Source organism: Caretta caretta, chromosome 6 (genome assembly GCF_965140235.1).
Source record: "Caretta caretta isolate rCarCar2 chromosome 6, rCarCar1.hap1, whole genome shotgun sequence".
NCBI lineage: Eukaryota > Metazoa > Chordata > Testudines > Cheloniidae > Caretta > Caretta caretta.
Window position 1 is genome coordinate 23,969,826 of NC_134211.1, and position 19,101 is coordinate 23,988,926.

The following is a 19,101-nucleotide window of genomic DNA, read 5'->3' on the forward strand; positions in this document are numbered from 1 at the left end:
TGCTTCAGGGCAGGGGAAAGCAAGTCAAAGTTCCATGAAAGAGCCATTACGCATGCAAAAATTTCGCAGCCACTGGGAATCGTCCCAGACCTGCAACACTATGTGGTCCCACCAGTCTGTGCTTGTTTCCTAGGCCCAGAATTGGCATTCCAGGGCATGAACCTGCCCCATTACCACCATGATGTCCAAATTACCGGGGCCCGTACTTTGAGAGAAGTCTGTGTCCATGTCCTCATCACTCTCGTCACCACGCTGACGTCACCTCCTCGCCTGCTTTTGCAGGCTCTGGTTCTGCATATACTGCTGGATAACACGCGTGGTGTTTACAACGCTCATAACAGCTGGGGTGATCTGAACGGGCTCCATGCTTGCCATGGTATGGCGTCTGCAGGAGAGCAGGAGAGCAGAGTGGCAGTGGAAGCGGCGGGTGGATGACGATGCTGACAGCAATATGGCGCCCGCATGGAAAAAGGTGCAAAACTATTGTCGGCCGTTGCTTTCACGGCGGGAGGTGGGGAGCAAGGGGTAGCCTGGCAGCAGATGGTGCAGTACGACTGCTAGCCGTAATCATCTCCTAGGTGCTTGCCAGCAGATGGTGCAGTACAACTGTAGCCGTCATCGTTTCCAGGCAGACTGAATCTCCATGAGACAAAACTTCAGAAGAGAATGACCTGGAGTCACTCACATTTATGTCCAGGCGCCCCTGACTGACCTCACCGCGGTCAGCCAAGAGCACCCAGGAGAGGACGATGGCTACCAGTCATACTGCACCGTCTGTTGCCACAAGGCAGTACCACTTCTGCCAGCACCCAGGAGACATACGGTGACGGTGAGCTGAGCAGGCTCCATGCTTGCCGTGGTATGGCGTCTGCACGGATAACCCAGGAAAAAAGGCATGAAACGATTGTCTGCCATTGCTTTCATGGAGGGAGGGAGAGAGGGGTGGGGGGCCTGATGACATGTACCCAGAACCACCCGCAACAATGCATTTGCCCCATCAGGCATTGGGATCTCTACCCAGAATTCCAATGGGCAGCGGAGACTGCAGGAACTGTGGGATAGCCACCCCCAGTGCAGCGCTCCAGAAGTCGACACTAGCCTCAGTACTGTGGACGCACTCCGCTGACTTAATGGTCTTAATGGTCTTAAGTGGGGACACACACAATCGACTTCTATAAATTCGACCTAATTTCGCAGTGTAGACACAGGCCAAGTGCTGATGTTGGCTCAGCAGTGAGAAGCTGGGAGGTGATGGTTTATGTGGCAGTGGAGCAGGCAGCCAGCTGGCCTGTTCTCTCAACAACTCTCTCAACAGATGCTGAATACTATGAAGGAGAGAGTGGTAGCTGTGGGGATCCCCAGATTAGGGCTGTGAAGGTGGAGGAACAGTCACCCATAACAATTCTAGAGGTTCCATCACAGGACGAATGACCTGAGCCAATGTCAAGGTGTTTGCATTTGGCCCTGCAGCTTCTTGGAGGCGGGACGGGCATAGTTTTAAATGCCACAGAGATGTCAAGCAGGCTAAGTGGATATACCTCCCATATCTCTGGCCTGCAGGAGGCCATCCACCAATGCACCAAAGGCTGCCTGAATCCCATGCGCTAGTCTGAAGCCTGATTGAGATGGATCCAAGATACTGGCTGCTGACAGGCAGAGACTGTCTTTTGCTAGCTCCTTGATTAGCTTGCTTAGACAATGGACGTTATACACCAGGCAGTAGTTTGCAAGGTCTCCAGTGTTGTGTAAAAATTTCTTTAGCACTTTTCAGACTGCTGCATGCTGTAGGGCCAGGATGGGGGAGATTCCTCTTTTCCAAAAAGAAGATTTTTAGTTTAATTCAATCCAAAGAAAAAAGTGGTTTTTGGACCCTCAGCCTGGACCATAGGGAACATCTATTCATATCATAAAAAGCCCTGCCATCCTGGAATGGCAGGGGTGAGGGTGAATTACGATGGTGAGGTCCACATCAAAAGACAAGGTCTCAACTTCCCAGACAGGGCTAGAGGACAATGAGAATTCCTGGCCACAGCTGTTCGCCAAGGCTCTGGGAGCTGCTGAGAATCCAGTAAGGCCAGTGGGTAGGGTGTGAAGCTGATTATTAAAAGGTGGGAGTCATTATTGTTATATAGTATATAGCATGTTATATTATATGTATAGCATTTGTCAGCCAGCTTGTCCTCCTCCAAACCCCTATCCAGGTGAGACACTGGGAACTTCGATCAGCAACTCCAGCCAGCTCTGATGAAATGGAGACTTAACTATGTGTCAACTGCAGACTGAAGGCACCACATACCACACATTCTCTCCCCTGACAGCTTCACAGAGACACTGGACGGGAAGCAGATGACTGTGGTACCTGAGGAAATAAAGAGCTCTCAGGGGAAACAAATGGTTATTTACTATCACCTCCAAGGAGCAGAAAGGAAAGGAAAGAACAGAACCATTCCAAAATGACTGCCACTGGCGGGGTCTGCAGCCATCTCAGCGAGACCTCCTCGACAATGTTACCAAAGGCTGCCAATAGATCTTAAAGAATCAGAATGGATGCTTGCAACTAGATCTTCAGCTGGTGTAAATCAGCAAAGCTCTATTGACATCAAAGCTTTATTAACGATGCTGATTTATACCAGCTGATAATCTGGACCTTGATTTCTGTCCATTGCCAGGAAAAGGGTACTGATCAGTGAGATGAGTGCAGGCTCCATACTATATCCAGACCTAAAAACCTGATTGACCGGGGCCAGGGGAAGCTGGGCACTCCAGTTATTGCCAGAGTTCCTTCTCTGCTTCCCCCCGAAAAGGGAGAGCAGAAGCTGGGAGATAATCAGCAAGACTAACAATGTCAACCAATTGTTTATAGTTGAGCAAGGGCCTGCGTAATAGGGTTTCCAAACCCTACACTAAGCATGGTTCAAAGGGAGAGGAGAATCTTCTTTGCTTATAGGCAATCAGGCTAATCCCACGCTCAACCAGCTGCCAGAATTGCCAGTGCGGGAGACATGCCCCCACAGCTGTGACCAATAAAGACAACAAGCGGAAAGGCCTGGCATAGGAGAGGGGCAACAGTTCCATGCCAGGCTGCCTGTGAGAAGCCAACCAGGAGATGAAAAGAGACTAATCTATGGAGATTAGGAGCTGATAGACTGAATTTAGGAGAAGAGTTTACAGACAGGTCTAATTGCGGATGAATTGAAGGGGACCAGTTAGGGGAAAAAGCTGGGCCCCCGACAGCCTAACAGTACCTTCTTTAAGAGATACTGTCCCCTGCCCTCTCGAAGGGAAGTGCTGACAATCTGCACCAAGAATGGACCCAGTGGCTCCCTTTTAGGTTCTAGTAGCCAAGAGGGACAAGGCCTGGGACTCTTGACTGATTAAAGGGATGCATTGCTGGATGTGTTGCAACCCAACTACTCTTTTCAGAGTAACAGCCGTGTTAGTCTGTATTCACAAAAAGAAAAGGAGGACTTGTGGCACCTTAGAGACTAAACCAATTTATTTGAGCATAAGCTTTCGTGAGCTACAGCTCACTTCGGTAGCTCACGAAAGCTTATGCTCAAATAAATTGGTTAGTCTCTAAGGTGCCACAAGTACTCCTTTTCTTTTTGCCAACTACTCTTGTAATTAAACTTCTAGCATATGCCACTCACAGTACTAGCTAAATTAAATGAAGCCTGAAATGCCAGGGGAGTTAAAGAGACTGGGGCAAGTGGGCGGATGGTGGGGGAGTAGAGAGAGGATAGATAGGCAATGGGGTATCACCTGATACTTTAGCCTATTCAGAGGGTCTCCAGTTCAGTACAAATGCAAAGCAGTTTTGGAAGCCTCTGCTTTGTTTCCTAGGGAACATGCATCCAAGTTGCAAAAAGCCCTGCTCCAAATGGCATGTATGGGCAGCCCTTGAGCTACAGAGACCCAAGACTAGGTGATTCAGATGAAGGCTAAATACCCATAATGCACCTAGCAATACTGCTCCTGGGGGACAAAGGTCCTTCCTAGCCCCTGTAGGTGGTCATCTTATGTCCAGAACCACAAGATTTCTGCCTGTTTAATGTTTGGTGTATGGTATCCACAGGGGTCTCATGTTTTGGCTCCAGACTTCACATGATTGCTTGGCCTACTCTGAGCATCCAGGCTTCTTGGCAGAAAGATATGGCTGTTTCCTGTTTCCTTTTGACCATGCCTTTCCTTGCAGTCAGCGATGGAACAAACATAAAACGGCTTCAGATGTACTGGAGTAAACAGTGCTGCTTTAAGAGCCAATGACGTAGCCTCTATGATGATCCCTGATCTTGGCAGCTGCTTTTAGACCCAGTGACCTAGGCCAGCAAAATTTCAAGCTGACTCACCAGGAGATGACTGGCACGTGAAGGACTCATCGAGTTCTTTCACAAACACCACAGTACTCTACTCTTTGTGCTAAGGGGTGTGCTGAGCTGTGTCCTCGAGCCCCTTATTAACAGGCTGCCCTGTTACTAATCCCTGGGGAATGCTGGGGAAAAATCCTTGTTTGAGAAAACTCTTCAGAGCACAAGGGCTAACCATGAAACCCAGCTGTGGCCCTACCGAGATGCCCAGTGGCAGCACAGAGTACGGCGGCTGCAGGTTTGCTGTGGGTTCACCACTGGGCTGCTCCGCTTACTTCAAAGTGGTGCAGTATTGGAAACTCAGTGCTCAGAATCATTTCAGCGCGTAAGCAGGTTACTAGTGGATTTTCCATAATTACTCTAGGACACGGCAGTGTTTTACCAAGGACAGTATTTCACACTGGCTGTAGTATTTTACTGGCTCAAGCTCTTCTTTTGTTTTTTATCTAGGAAGGCAGGAGGGGCTCAATAGACACCACTTGTAAATGTTTTCTATAATGAATTCAAATGATGATCTTGTGCATGAAAAAAGGGAAAACCACACATCCACGCGTGAGCACACACCCACCCAGGGACACACATACTGTGTACACATGCACGCACACACACAGCATATGCATATATACGCACACGCAGATGCAGAAATAGTCACACACACAGAGTACATGCCTACATGCACAAACACAGTCTGTCTCACACAGAGTACACACGTACGCTCACAGTCTCTCCCTCACACACAGAGTACACGCGTGCATGCACACATAGTCTCGCTCACTCACAGTACACACACACATGCACGCAAGTAGTTAGTCACACACACAGAGTACAAACACACACTGACTACCCACATACATGCAAACATACACACGCATACATTCACTGTCACACATATAGTAACAAACATAAAGGACACACATAGAAAGTACACACATGGAGAACACACACACACTTGTGCATGCTTACAGAGTCACACACATATACACACAGAACACTCAAATGTGTGCACACACACCATTTCTCTCTCTCTCTCTCTCTCTCTCACACACACACACACACGTCTACCTGCTTTTGCCTTGTCAGTTTTGTTTCCAAAACAGTCTCAAGTTGCAGCCAAAAGTTAATAAAGCCCTGAAATTTCTTGGACACCATCAATGCAGCTGTCAGTTAGCATGTAAACACCTGGTGTGCTGCCAGGCCCCTCCACAGCGCCACCATTTCATAAAAAAGGAGCCAGTTTTCCTTCTTTTTCTTTCAAACTGCAATCACACTATTGCAACAAGCCCAGGTTAACTAGTACTGTAGCCCACAAAAGCTTATGCTCAAATAAATTGGTTAGTCTCTAAGGTGCCACAAGTACTCCTTTTCTTTTTGCGAATACAGACTAACACGGCTGTTACTCTGAAACCGAGAGACTTTAGGAACACTAATCTCATGTGCCAAAGTGCTGGGGCAGGTGGCACCTCCCCCTGGCATCTGGATGGACAGGGTAGTCAATGTTTTCTTCCAGTCTTATGATGACTAGGAATAAGGGGCAAAGAAAGGGGATTGGGGACATGCCTTAGGCAAGGATCCTCTCTAATCTTCCCTAGCCCAGCAGAAACAATATCCCACTGAAACAGGTTTCTTCTGATTTCTCAGTTGGCCTGTCACATGCCTCCACAGAACAAAGCTGGCTTGTCTGGCTCTGGCTGAGGAGATCAATTCAGCCTCTTAGTAGGTGCGAAACAGAGCATATCTAGGGAGCTAGGATTTCAAATACCAGCCAATGGCGCACTTCCTGCAGACACCATGGGCGTGGGCAAGGGCTGCCAAGGCTGACCTCATGGGGAGTGTCTTTTTGTGTCTTTAAAACACACAACTTGCCCAAATGGAGTTGTTTTGCTGTCCCAGGGAGAGTTGGGCGGAGCACACCTCTTTATAGGATAGGTGTAGAGGCACGGTGCGAGTGTCTGAGGGGGCAAATGTGCACTATTCGTGAGAGAAATGAACTCACCCATTCAGAGCTCCCTAGAGGTCCTGGTGCCCCCAGCAGGCCGTGCACGATCCTTGGGTGTGCGTGGTTTGCCCTGGCTTCCTCCTAAGTCACTGCTGCATGCAGCCACGTGGTTGGAGAGCCCGGGGTATGGTGCAAGTCTAACCAACGGGTGCTAAAGTAAGGGTGGCTGCAGGGCAGTACAGCTTCTCTTTCTCTGCTAGTAGAGAGACTGTATTCCCTGTGTAACCCACACATGCTCTGGGTGTGGTGTTCTGTCCCATCTAGTGGCACCGTGACCACTTAGAGAGAGTTAAATGAGTCTGTGCTACAGCCTTAGCTAACAGCTCATGCCTATGCTGTAGAGGCTCATGGACTAAGTTCCAGAGGTCCCCCGTTCAATCCTGCCCACCGACGACTTGGGTCTGTCGGCGTTACACCTGCTCTCCTTCCTGCTGTCCTCAGGCAGCCTTGCTGCCCCAGCGCTGCCTCTCCATGCTGCCCCTGCAGACCCTCCACCTGGCGATGTGAGGAGCCTGTATCAGGCAAGGGCAAGGAGAAGTGACCCTGAGTCCCTCTGCTTGCTATCTAAGCAGGAGCAGAGCACTTACTTAGAGCTCAGCCTGACTCTTGCCAGGGTTCCCCTCTTCTGGGACCTTCACGCTAAACCACAGCCCTGCAACCAAAATTGTAGAGCTCTCCTCCTCCACTGACCTGGATCTACTGCAGCCCCACGTCAGAGGATCAGTGAGATAGCAGAGATGCACTTGTGTGTGGGTCACTGCTGGTGGCAGGAGACTAACTGAGCCGTTGAACTCTCCCAGTATGGCAAGCCCAAATTTCCTCCCTGTTATCCAGGGCTCGTGAATTGATGGCATTTTACAACATGGATCAGCATTAGGCTATAACCTCCACTGGGCCTGTAATTTACAAAATATCTTGGTCCACGGAAAGGAGATGTGGCCTAACTCCTTCTTCGCCAATGTAGCTTCATTCCCACCCAGATGGCAGATTTTGATAGTCCGGTTCAGTGACCCAGAGAGTCTCAATTGCAGAACGGGCTAGTGACTGTGCTGATCATTTGGCTCAGCTTTATGTATGTCACACTGATACACTTTAGTTGGAGCTGGTGGAAATTTCCCACATATGAGTTTGTAACAGTGTTTTTCATCAAAAATTAGAGTTCAGAGGAAAACTTTCCCCCTCCATGCCCTCCCCACCCCGAAAGCTTGGATGAAAACCGGTGTTGCAAAGTTTGTGGGGTTTGATCAGCTATCCAACTGGTCACATTTGGGGGTGGGGGGAGATTCTTTTTTTTTTAAATTAAAAAAAGCCAAACAGTAAAAACGTTCTCCTACAGCTCACAACTGCCTCACCCCTTCTGCTATGGCTAGCGACCTCCTCCTCTTCTGTCTGTGCTGAGCCCTGATGCATGGTCCAGCAGCATGCACTCTGAGCCACTGGAGTGCTAAATAGTTTTTGGAGCAAGCTAAAGGTTTGGTCACTGAAAATCTATAACTTAAAGACCAAACACAAAATGTTCAACTCCAGTGGTCTTTGCACCTTAACATATGGATGTGACAGCTGGAAATCCACCAAAGGTACAGACAGATGTCTCAATGGCTTTAAAAGGAAATGCCGCAGGGAAATACTAGGTATTAAATGGATTGAATTTATAACAAATGCTGAGATTGGTCAGAGTGTCCAACAACCACTTATCTTTAAAGTTATCCAGAAAAGAGAATGGACATATCTGGGACATGTATTAAGAACGAAGCCAGAGGATCTGCCATGGTAGGCATGCCATTCAGCAGATGGAGGAACATGTAAAAGGGGCCGACCGAAAGAATCCCTCCATCAGTCACTCTCAGAGAAGGCAAAAATTTATGGGAATTAACAACAGGGAAAACATGCAAAGAGCAGCCCAGGATAGAAAGGGATGGCAGAGCCTTGTTTGTGCTACGAAAGACCTCTGATGGCTCAGGAAGGATTCAGATTCAGATTCAGAAGTTCCATTATGTATTGGAGTGTGAGCAGTTCAATAGTAACTGGGCCTAGGATCAGAGCCAGCAATGGAGGATGGGCCCAGAGTCCCTCACTTAGATGGGGAGAGGGAACCAAAAGCAGAAGTGCTAGCATGGCTGGTTTGGGATGAAGCAAGACCAGTGGCTGAGTGTTCCTTCCCCTTCTCTATTGCAGGTATGTTTTGCCTCTTTCAAGGTCATCGCCCCTTGTGCTGACAGCACTGGCCTGAAAGCACATGGCTCCATTACCCCATCCTTAGCAGTTTATGCTGTGTAATAACCACATGCATCTCTGTTTATTCAGGGTGAGCAGAGGCACCAGATTGCCCACCCTAAATTGTGGGTAGTTTCTCTTCCCCCATTATGCATCTGGATAACCTCCCAGTGTCCTGCCTGCCTGCCAAAGATTCAGATCATTCCTGAGTCAGCTAATCCCTGCTTGCTGAGATATTTGACTGTCAGTGTTAAACTCGACACAAAAGCCTAGGGAATAGGGATTAATTAGGAAGTCTCATTCAGTGCTATGTGGAAATTCTAACTTCCCAGCAGTGTTATCTCCAAGGTCCCAGCCTGGTACAGTTGAACGGTGGTGATAAGTAAGCTGGTGTGGCAGTGTAGTGGGGGTGTGACACAGCAGCATCCTTCCTGGGAAAGGTGGATGAAAAAATTCACAAGGCAGCAAGAACTAATGGTTAGAGCAGGGGACCATGAATCATGATGTCTCTGACACTGACTTACTATGTGGCCTTGGGCAGCTGCTTAAGACTCCCTACAGCTCAGATTCCCCGCCCCCCACCCCCTTGCTCTTTGCATTGCTTAGGTGACAGAAAGTGGCCCTAGCTGGCCAGCACAGAATTCTCTCAGGACAGGGGAGGTTTTAGCTGGAGTTAACTAGCATAGCCTGTGTCTACGCCAACTGCTTTTCACATCCCTTAGTGTCACGGTGCAGCAGACCACACTTCAACTCTGCCAATTTGGAACTGGCATATGGTCTCCTCGGGCTCATAGCCAGCTAGCGTCAGTTAAAGCAGCTGTTAGGCTGTTCTAACGTCTGCTGGGGCTGGGGGCCAGAGCAGGTGCACTCTGAGAACCAAGGGGCCAGTGCGTGCTGCCTCCCTGCCTCTGCCTCTGCTGCAGTGAACAGAACTCAGCGCAAGACAGAATCAGGGCGTATGGCTCAGTTTCCTATGGTTAAATCTGGGAGAAGTATGTTTACTTACCTCCCACGGGAGTTGGGAGGGTTCATTAGCTAGTGTTTGACTTTGAAGAGGAAAAGTACTTAGCATTATTAAGGGTGATTACTTGTGGGTGCTATTTGAAAATAGCTAATGTCTGCACCTGAATTTACAAACTGTAAAGTCTAGAGCCAGATCCTCAGCTGGTGCAAGTTGGTGTAGCTCCACTGATGTCCCTTTCTATCAGCTGAGGATCTGGTCCTTTATGTATTTATTTTACAGATCTGTCTTTAAGCAAATCTCGGGATCCAAACGTGCCTGATGTTGTCTCCAGATCTGAACTTGGACGCCAGTCCCTCATCACCTTGCACTGTAAGACATGTAAAAAAGGAGAGTGGCACCTACTGGTGAAACTATAGAACTGAAAGTGATTTTCACGAACAAGAAAGTTCACGAAAAAGACTGAGGCTGGGGAATTATTTCAAGTCCGGATGTTCCTAAAGAGATGACTCCATGTTTGGATTTTACATAATAGGAGGCACTGGTAGAGACACTTCTAGCTCAAGTTGCCCAACACAAGATCCTCTTTTCAGTTGCTTATAACTTCACCAGACTTCAATTGTTTGAGCTGAAATTTTCCATGCCGGGTGTTTGCCTCCATTTGAATTATTTATTTTTTTGAAAGCTTCCGCAAAAACAATTCAGCTGTTTATAAAAGCAAGATCAGGGGAAAATACATTATCGTGCCCATGTTAAAAATATTCCGACAAGCATTTTTGTAGAGAAGCTCTAGCACTTGTGTACTTTGGAGTAATGGCTTGAAATTAGACAGGGGAGTTGCTCTGATGTCAGAAATGTGCTTTTGACATGAAAAACTGCCTACATTTGGCCATGTGAGAGCCCTTTGAAAAATCTCAGTTTGCAAATGCTCAGTATGAACAGGTTGGGTTTTGGCAGCCAAGTTCTTTGAAGATACCATCTGCACCCCGCTCAGGGCCACAGGGGCTGAGCAGCATTTTCTCTGCAATTGGTACTCCAGTGGCAACAAGCACCAGAACTGAAAGCAGGGGGAGATGGTCTCTCCTGTGTTCTCAGTGTTCCCATGGCTAGTACCAGGTAGGGTGGAGTAAGAAGCCACCTGACTTGAATGCAGAGAGTGTGCAAGAACGAGGACAGTGGAGGGCGTGAATTGTGATAAGGAGCCAGGGAGTGGGGAGGAGACTGAGGGTATATCTACACTATGAAGTTAGGCCCATTTTATAGAAGTTGATTTTTAGAAATCGATTTTATACAGTTGATTGTGTATGTTCCCACTAAGCGCATTAAGTTGGCAGAGTGCATCCTCACTACCGTGGCTAGCATCGACTCACGGAGCAGTGCATGGTAGCTATCCCACAGTTCCCGCAGTCTCTGCCACCCATTGGAATTCTGGGTTAAGCTCCCAATGCCTGATGGGGCAAAAACATTGTTGAGGGTGGTTTTGGGTACATGTCGTCAGTCTCCCCTCCTTCCCTCCCTCCCTCCCTCTGTGAAAGCAACGGCAGACAATCGTTTTGCACCTTTTTTCCTGGGTTACCCATGCAGACGCCATACCATGGCAAGCATGGAGCCCGCTCAGCTCACCGCTGCTGTTGTGAGCATTGTAAACACCTTGTGCATTATCCTGGAGTATGTGCAGAACCGGGATAAGAGACGCCAGCACGAGGACAATTGTGATGATGACATGGACACAGGCATTCCTGAAAGCACAGGCTGTGGCAATTGGGGCATCATGGTGGCAGTGGGACTGCACAGTGCTGCAAGTATGGGATGATTCACAGTGGGTGTAAAACTTTCGCATGCATAAGGCCACTTTCCTTCAACTTTGTGAGTTGCTTTCCCCCACCCTGAAGCGCAGGAATACCGAGATGAGAGCTGCCCTGACAGTTGAGAAGCGAGTGGCAATAGCCCTGTGGAAGCTTGCAACGCCTGACTGCTACCGGTCAGTCGCGAATCAATTTGGAGTGGGCAAGTCTACTGTGGGGATTGCTATGATCCAAGTAGCCATGTAATCACTGACGTTCTGCTATCAAGGGTAGTGACGCTGGGAAATGTGCACTTCACACTGGATGGCTTTGCTGCAATGGGATTCCCTAACTGTGGTGGGACGATAGATGGAACACATATCCCTATCTTGGCACCGGATCACCTTGCCAACCAGTATATAAACCGCAAGGGGTACTTCTCAATGGTGCTGCAAGCACTGGTGGATCACAAGGGACGTTTCACCGACATCAACATGGGATGGCCAGAAAAGATGCATGACGCTCGCATCTTTAGGAACTCAGGGCTGTTCGAGTAGTTGGAAGAAGGGACTTACTTCCTAGACCAGGAAATTACCATTGGGGATGTTGAAATGCCTATAGTTAATTTTGGGGACCCAGCCTACCCCTTGCTCCCATGGCTCATGAAGCCATACACAGGCAGCCTGGACTGTAGTAAGGAGCAGTTCAGCTACAGGCTGAGCAAGTGCAGAATGGTGGTAGAATGTGCATTTGGACGTTTAAAAGCTCACTGGCGCTGTTTGCTGACTAGGTTAGACCTCAACGCAACCAACATTCCCATTGTTATTGCTGCTTGCTGTGTGTTTCATAATATCTGTGAGAGTAAGGGGGAGATGTTTAATGAGGGGTGGGAGGTTGAGGCAAATCGCCTGGCAGCCAATTTTGAGCAGCCAGACACCAGGGCAATTAGAAGAGCACAGTTATGTGCGCTGAGCATCAGAGAGGCTTTGAAAACCAGTTTCATGACTGGCCAGCCTATGGTGTGACAGCTGTGTGTGTTTCTCCTCGCTGCAAACCTGCCCCCTTTATTGATTTTAATTCCCTGCAAGCCAACCACCCTCCCCGCTTCGAAATAAAGTAACTATTGTTTTGAAACCATGCATTCTTTTTTTATTAATTAAAAAAAAAAGTGAGATAACTGACAAGGTAGTCCGGGTGGGGTGGGGTGTGGGAGGAGGGAAGGACAAGGCCACATTGCTTATTGTAGCCACACTACAAATCAAAACTATTTGAATGATAGCCTTCTGTTGCTTGGCCATCCTCTGGAGTGGAGTGGCTGGTACCTGGAGCCTCCCCCTCTGTGTTCTTGGGCATCTGGGTGAGGAGGATATGGAAATTGGGAAGGAGGGCAGGTTGTTATACAATGGATGCGGCAGGGGTCTGTGCTCCTGTTGGCTTTCCTGCAGCTCCACCAGATGCCTCATCATGTCTGTTTGCTCCCCCATTAGCCTCAGCATTGCCTCCTGCCTCTGCTCTTTGCACTCACTTAATGCTTTCCTGGCCTCTGCCACTGAAAGCCTCCATGCATTAAGCTGTGTCCTATCAGTGCGAGAGGACTGCATGAGCTCGGAAAACGTGTAATTGGAAGTGCGCTTTTTTTGCCTTCTAATCTGCGATAACATCAGGGACAGAGATGATAGGGGGAGCATAGAAACATTTGCACCTGTGGGGGGGATAAAAAAGGAGAGTAAAATTTAAGATGATACATTTCTGAGAACAAAAGGGAGACTCTTTCACAGTGAGTCAAGCAATTCACAGCAGACAGCACATGTGCTTTAGGTACAAGGTCGCATTTTTCCTTTTATATTGAGTGCCTGCCCGTATGGTGACACATCACACATGGCTTGGCAACAGAATTCAGTTTCCAGGCAGCCTTTTGGTACGTGGGGTTGGCTTCCTCCGCCTTCATAACATGTGGGAATGGTTTCAAACTGCAGCGCCATCCTTTCCCATAGCAAGCAATGCTGGTTGGGTTTCACATTTAAAAGGAGGGGCTGCAGTTTTCGGGTGGATGCGCAGCACACACTTCCCCACACCCCACCGCCTGGCTATTGTCTAGGATGATCACTTTTCCCCTCCCCGCGCCGTGTGGCTATTCTCCGGGATGATCCCTTTTAGCCAAGCACAAAGAACTCAGCGGGGTCCTTTTACTGTTCCCTTACAAAAATTCCCCTATTTCAACCAGATGACCATGAATGATATCACTCTCCTGAGGCTAACACAGAAAGATAAAGACCGAATGTTGCTTGAATGCGACCAAAACGCAGGACCATTCGCTGCCATGATTTGTGCTGCAATGATTCCAGACTACTTGCTACTGGCTTGGCGTGGTAAAGTGTCCTACCGTGGAGGATGAAATAAGGCAGCCCTCCCCAGAAACCTTCTGAAAAGACTTTCAGAGTACCTCCAGGAGAGCTTCATGGAGATGTCCCTGGAGGATTCCAGCTCCATCCCCTGACACATTAACAGATTTTTCCAGTAGCTATACTGGTCGTGAATGCATCCCAATTCTTCAGGGCAAATCAAACATTAAACACTATTGCTTTTAAACCCTGTACTGTAGTTAAAAATGTGCACTCACCAGAGCTGCCTTCTCCGGGTTCAGGGTCGGGGATCCCGCCTTGGGAGGGTATTGGCTCCAGGGTGATGAAAAGGTCCTGGCTGCTGGGGAGAACGGATTCACTGCTTGCCTGCTGCACATTCTCCTCCTCCTCATCTACAAAATCCTCCTCCCTGTTGTGGGAGACTGCCCCCTCGCAGGTGTCCATGGACAGTGGTGGGGTAGTGGTAGGGTCCCCCCTAGAATGTCATGCAGCTGTTCATAGAAGCGGCATGTATGGGGCTCTGACCTGGAGTGACCGTTTGCCTCCTTTGTCTTTTGGTAGGCTTGCCTGAGCTCTTTGACTTTCACACGGCACTGCTGTGTGCCCCTGTTGTAGCCTCTCTCCACTATGCCCTGTGCAATTTTGGCATATATATTAGCATTTCTTCTTTTTGATCGGCGTTCGGCCTGCACAGATTCTTCTCCCCATACAGCAATCAGATCCAGTGTCTCCCTTTCGGTCCATGCTGGAGCTCGTTTGCAATTCTGGGGGTACTGCATGGTCACCTGTGCTGCTGAGCTTGTCACGCTGACCAAACAGGAAATGAAATTCAAAATTTCCCGGGGCGTTTACTGTGTACCTGCCTAGTGCATTGGAGTTCAAAGTGCTGTCTAGAACAGTCACATTGGAGCACTCTGGGATAGCTCCCGGAGGCCAATACCATCGAATTGCGTCTGCACTACTCCAAATTCAACCTAGCAAGGTCAATTTTAGGGCTACTCCCCCGCCGGGGAGGAGTACAGAAGTCAATTTTAATAGCCCTTTAGGTCGACGGAACGGGGTTGGTTGTGTAGACGCATTCATTTTAAAACTGACCTAACATGGCTAAATTCGACCTAACCCCTAGTGTAGACCAGGGCTGAGACTGGGAACTAGTGGGTGGCAAACTGAGATAAGATGAGCAGATGGGAAGGAGCCTGGGACTGGCTGGGCAAGCAGACTGGGACAAGGAACCTAGAGTGGGAGACTGGGGCTGGGCAGGGGGAGTGAGATTGAATGAGTCTGGGGGTGGAGGGAGACTGGGATGAAGAGTCAGAGTGGGGAGAATATTGGAACTCTGCCAGGGAGACTAGATTGGACAGGCAAGGAAACAAGGCCTAGGATGAGGAACACAGGGGGATGAAGACTGGGAGTAACTAAGCCCTGGTCTACACTAGGACTTTAGGTCGAATTTAGCAGCATTAAATCGATGTAAACCTGCACCCGTCCACAAAATGAAGCCCTTTATTTCGACTTAAAGGGCTCTTAAAATCGATTTCCTTACTCCACCCCTGACAAGTGGATTAGCGCTTAAATCGGCCTTGCCGGCTTGAATTTGGGGTACTGTGGACACAATTCGACAGTATTGGCCTCCGGGAGCTATCCCAGAGTGCTCCATTGTGACCGCTCTGGACAGCACTCTCAACTCAGATGCACTGGCCAGGTAGACAGGAAAAGAACCGCGAACTTTTGAATCTCATTTCCTGTTTGGCCAGCGTGGCAAGCTGCAGGTGACCATGCAGAGCTCATCAGCACAGGTGACCATGATGGAGTCCCAGAATCGCAAAAGAGCTCCAGCATGGACCGAACGGGAGGTACGGGATCTGATCGCTGTATGGGGAGAAGAATCTGTGCTATCAGAACTCCGTTCCAGTTTTCGAAATGCCAAAACCTTTGTCAAAATCTCCCAGGGCATGAAGGACAGAGGCCATAACAGGGACCCAAAGCAGTGCCGCGTGAAACTGAAGGAGCTGAGGCAAGCCTACCGGAAAACCAGAGAGGCGAACGGCCGCTCCGGGTCAGAGCCTCAAACATGCCGCTTCTATGATGAGCTGCATGCCATTTTAGGGGGTTCAGCCACCACTACCCCAGCCGTGTTGTTTGACTCCTTCAATGGAGATGGAGGCAATACGAAAGCAGATTTGGGGGATGAAGAAGATGATGATGATGAGGAGGTTGTAGATAGCTCACAGCAAGCAAGCGGAGAAACCGGTTTTCCCGAGAGCCAGGAACTGCTTCTCACCCTGGACCTGGAGCCAGTACCCCCTGAACCCACCCAAGGCTGCCTCCTGGACCCAGCAGGCAGAGAAGGGACCTCCGGTGAGTGTACCTTTTAAAATACTATATATGGTTTAAAAGCAAGCATGTGAAAGGATTACTTTGCCCTGGCATTCGCGGCTCTCCTGGATGTACTCCCAAAGCCTTTGCAAAAGGTTTCTGGGGAGGGCAGCCTTATTGCGTCCTTCATGGTAGGACACTTTACCACTCCAGGCCAGTAACACGTACTCGGGAATCATTGTAGAACAAAGCATTGCAGTGTATGTTTGCTGGCGTTCAAACAACATCCATTCTTTATCTCTCTGTGTTATCCTCAGGAGAGTGAGATATAATTCATGGTCACCTGGTTGAAATAGAGTGCTTTTCTTCAGGGGACACTCAGAGGAGTCCATTCCTGCTGGGCTGTTTGCCTGTGGCTAAACAGAAATGTTCCCCGCTGTTAGCCACAGGGAGGGGGGAGGGTTGAGAGGGTAGCCACGCGGTGGGGGGAGGCAAAATGCGACCTTGTAACGAAAGCACATGTGCTATGTATGTAATGTTAACAGCAAGGTTTACCCTGAAAGAGTGTAGCCACTGTTTTATAAAATGTGTCTTTTTAAATACCGCTGTCCCTTTTTTTTTCTCCACCAGCTGCATGTGTTTCAATGATCACAGGATCTTCTCCTTCCCAGAGGCTAGTGAAGCTTAGAAAGAAAAAAAACGCACTCGAGATGAAATGTTTTCCGAGCTCATGCTGTCCTCCCACACTGACAGAGCACAGATGAATGCATGGAGGCAAATAATGTCAGAGTGCAGAAAAGCACAAAATGACCGGGAGGAGAGGTGGCGGGCTGAAGAGAGTAAGTGGCGGGCTGAAGAGAGTAAGTGGCGGGCTGAAGAGAGGGCTGAAGCTCAAATGTGGTGGCAGCGTGATGAGAGGAGGCAGGATTCAATGCTGAGGCTGCTGGCGGACCAAACCACTATGCTCCAGTGTATGGTTGAGCTGCAGCAAAGGCAGCTGGAGCACAGACTGCCACTACAGCCCCTGTGTAACCAACTGCCCTCCTCCCCAAGTTCCATAGCCTCCACACCCAGACGCCCAAGAACGCGGTGGGGGGGCCTCCGGCCAACCAGCCACTCCACCACAGAGGATTGCCCAAAAAAAAGAAGGCTGGCATTCAATAAATTTTAAAGTTGTAAACTTTTAAAGTTCTGTGTGGCATTTTCCTTCCCTCCTCCACCACCCCTCCTGGGCTACCTTGGTAGTCATCCCCCTATTTGTGTGATGAATGAATAAAGAATGCATGAATGTGAAGCAACAATGACTTTATTGGCTCTGCAAGCGGTGATCGAAGGGAGGAGGGGAGGGTGGTTAGCTTACAGGGAAGTAGAGTGAACCAAGGGGCGGGGGGGTTCATCAAGGAGAAACAAACAGAACTTTCACACCGTAGCCTGGCCAGTCATGAAACTGGTTTTCAAAGCTTCTCTGATGCGTACCGCGCCCTCCTGTGCTCTTCTAACCGCCCTGGTGTCTGGCTGCACGTAACCAGCAGCCAGGCGATTTGCCTCAACCTCCCACCCCGCCATAAACGTCTCCCCCTTACTCTCACAGATATTGTGGAGCACACAGCAAGCAGTAATAACAGTGGGAATATTGGTTTCGCTGAGGTCTAAGCGAGTCAGTAAACTGCGCCAGCGCGCCTTTAAACGTCCAAATGCACATTCTACCACCATTCTGCACTTGCTCAGCCTGTAGTTGAACAGCTCCTGACTACTGTCCAGGCTGCCTGTGTATGGCTTCATGAGCCATGGCATTAAGGGGTAGGCTGAGTCCCCAAGGATACATATAGGCATTTCAACATCCCCAACAGTTATTTTCTGGTCTGGGAATAAAGTCCCTTCCTGCAGCTTTTGAAACAGACCAGAGTTCCTGAAGATGCGAGCGTCATGCACCTTGCCCGGCCATCCCACGTTGATGTTGGTGAAACGTCCCTTGTGATCCACCAGAGCTTGCAGCACTATTGAAAAGTACCCCTTGCGGTTTATGTACTCGGCGGCTTGGTGCTCCGGTGCCAAGATAGGGATATGGGTTCCGTCTATGGCCCCACCACAGTTAGGGAATCCCATTGCAGCAAAGCCATCCACTATGACCTGCACATTTCCCAGGGTCACTACCCTTGATATCAGCAGATCTTTGATTGCGTGGGCTACTTGCATCACAGCAGCCCCAACAGTAGATTTGCCCACTCCAAATTGATTCCCAACTGACCGGTAGCTGTCTGGCGTTGCAAGCTTCCACAGGGCTATCGCCACTCGCTTCTCAACTGTGAGGGCTGCTCTCATCTTGGTATTCATGTGCCTCAGGGCAGGGGAAAGCAAGTCACAAAGTTTCATGAAAGTGCCCTTATGCATGCGAAAGTTTTGCAGCCACTGGGAATTGTCCCAGACCTGCAACACTATGCGGTCCCACCAGTCTGTGCTTGTTTCCCGAGCCCAGAATCGGCGTTCCACAGCATGAACCTGCCCCATTAGCACCATGATGCATGCATTGTCAGGGCCCATGCTTTCAGAGAAATCTGTGTCCATGTCCTGATCACTCACGTGACCGCGCTGACGTCGCCTCCTCGCCCGGTATCGCGTTGCCATGTTCTGGTGCTGCATATACTGCTGGATAATGCGTGTGGTGTTTAATGTGCTCCTAATTGCCAAAGTGAGCTGAGCGGGCTCCATGCTTGCCTTGGTATGGTGTCCACACAGAAAAAGGGCGCGGAACGATTGTCTGCCGTTGCTCTGACGGAGGGAGGGGCGACTGAGGACACGGCTCACAGGGTTGGCTTCAGGGAGCTAAAATCAACAAAGGGGGTGGCTTTACATCAAGGAGTATTTGAGGCAGGACTTCATGGAGGGTTCCAATAAGAAATGGTGCACCTAAGTTATCGTTGTTATTGGAACAAGGAGGTTAGCCTGGCCTCTGATTGATACATGGCTAGATTTACCTCGCTGCACCTTCTCTGTGAGTGACTGCAGTGTGACCTAGAGGAATGAGTCCCCTAGACAGGGGAGGAGGCAAATGAGTACAAAACAAATCTGGTCTATTTCTTGTTTTGACCCACTCCATCTA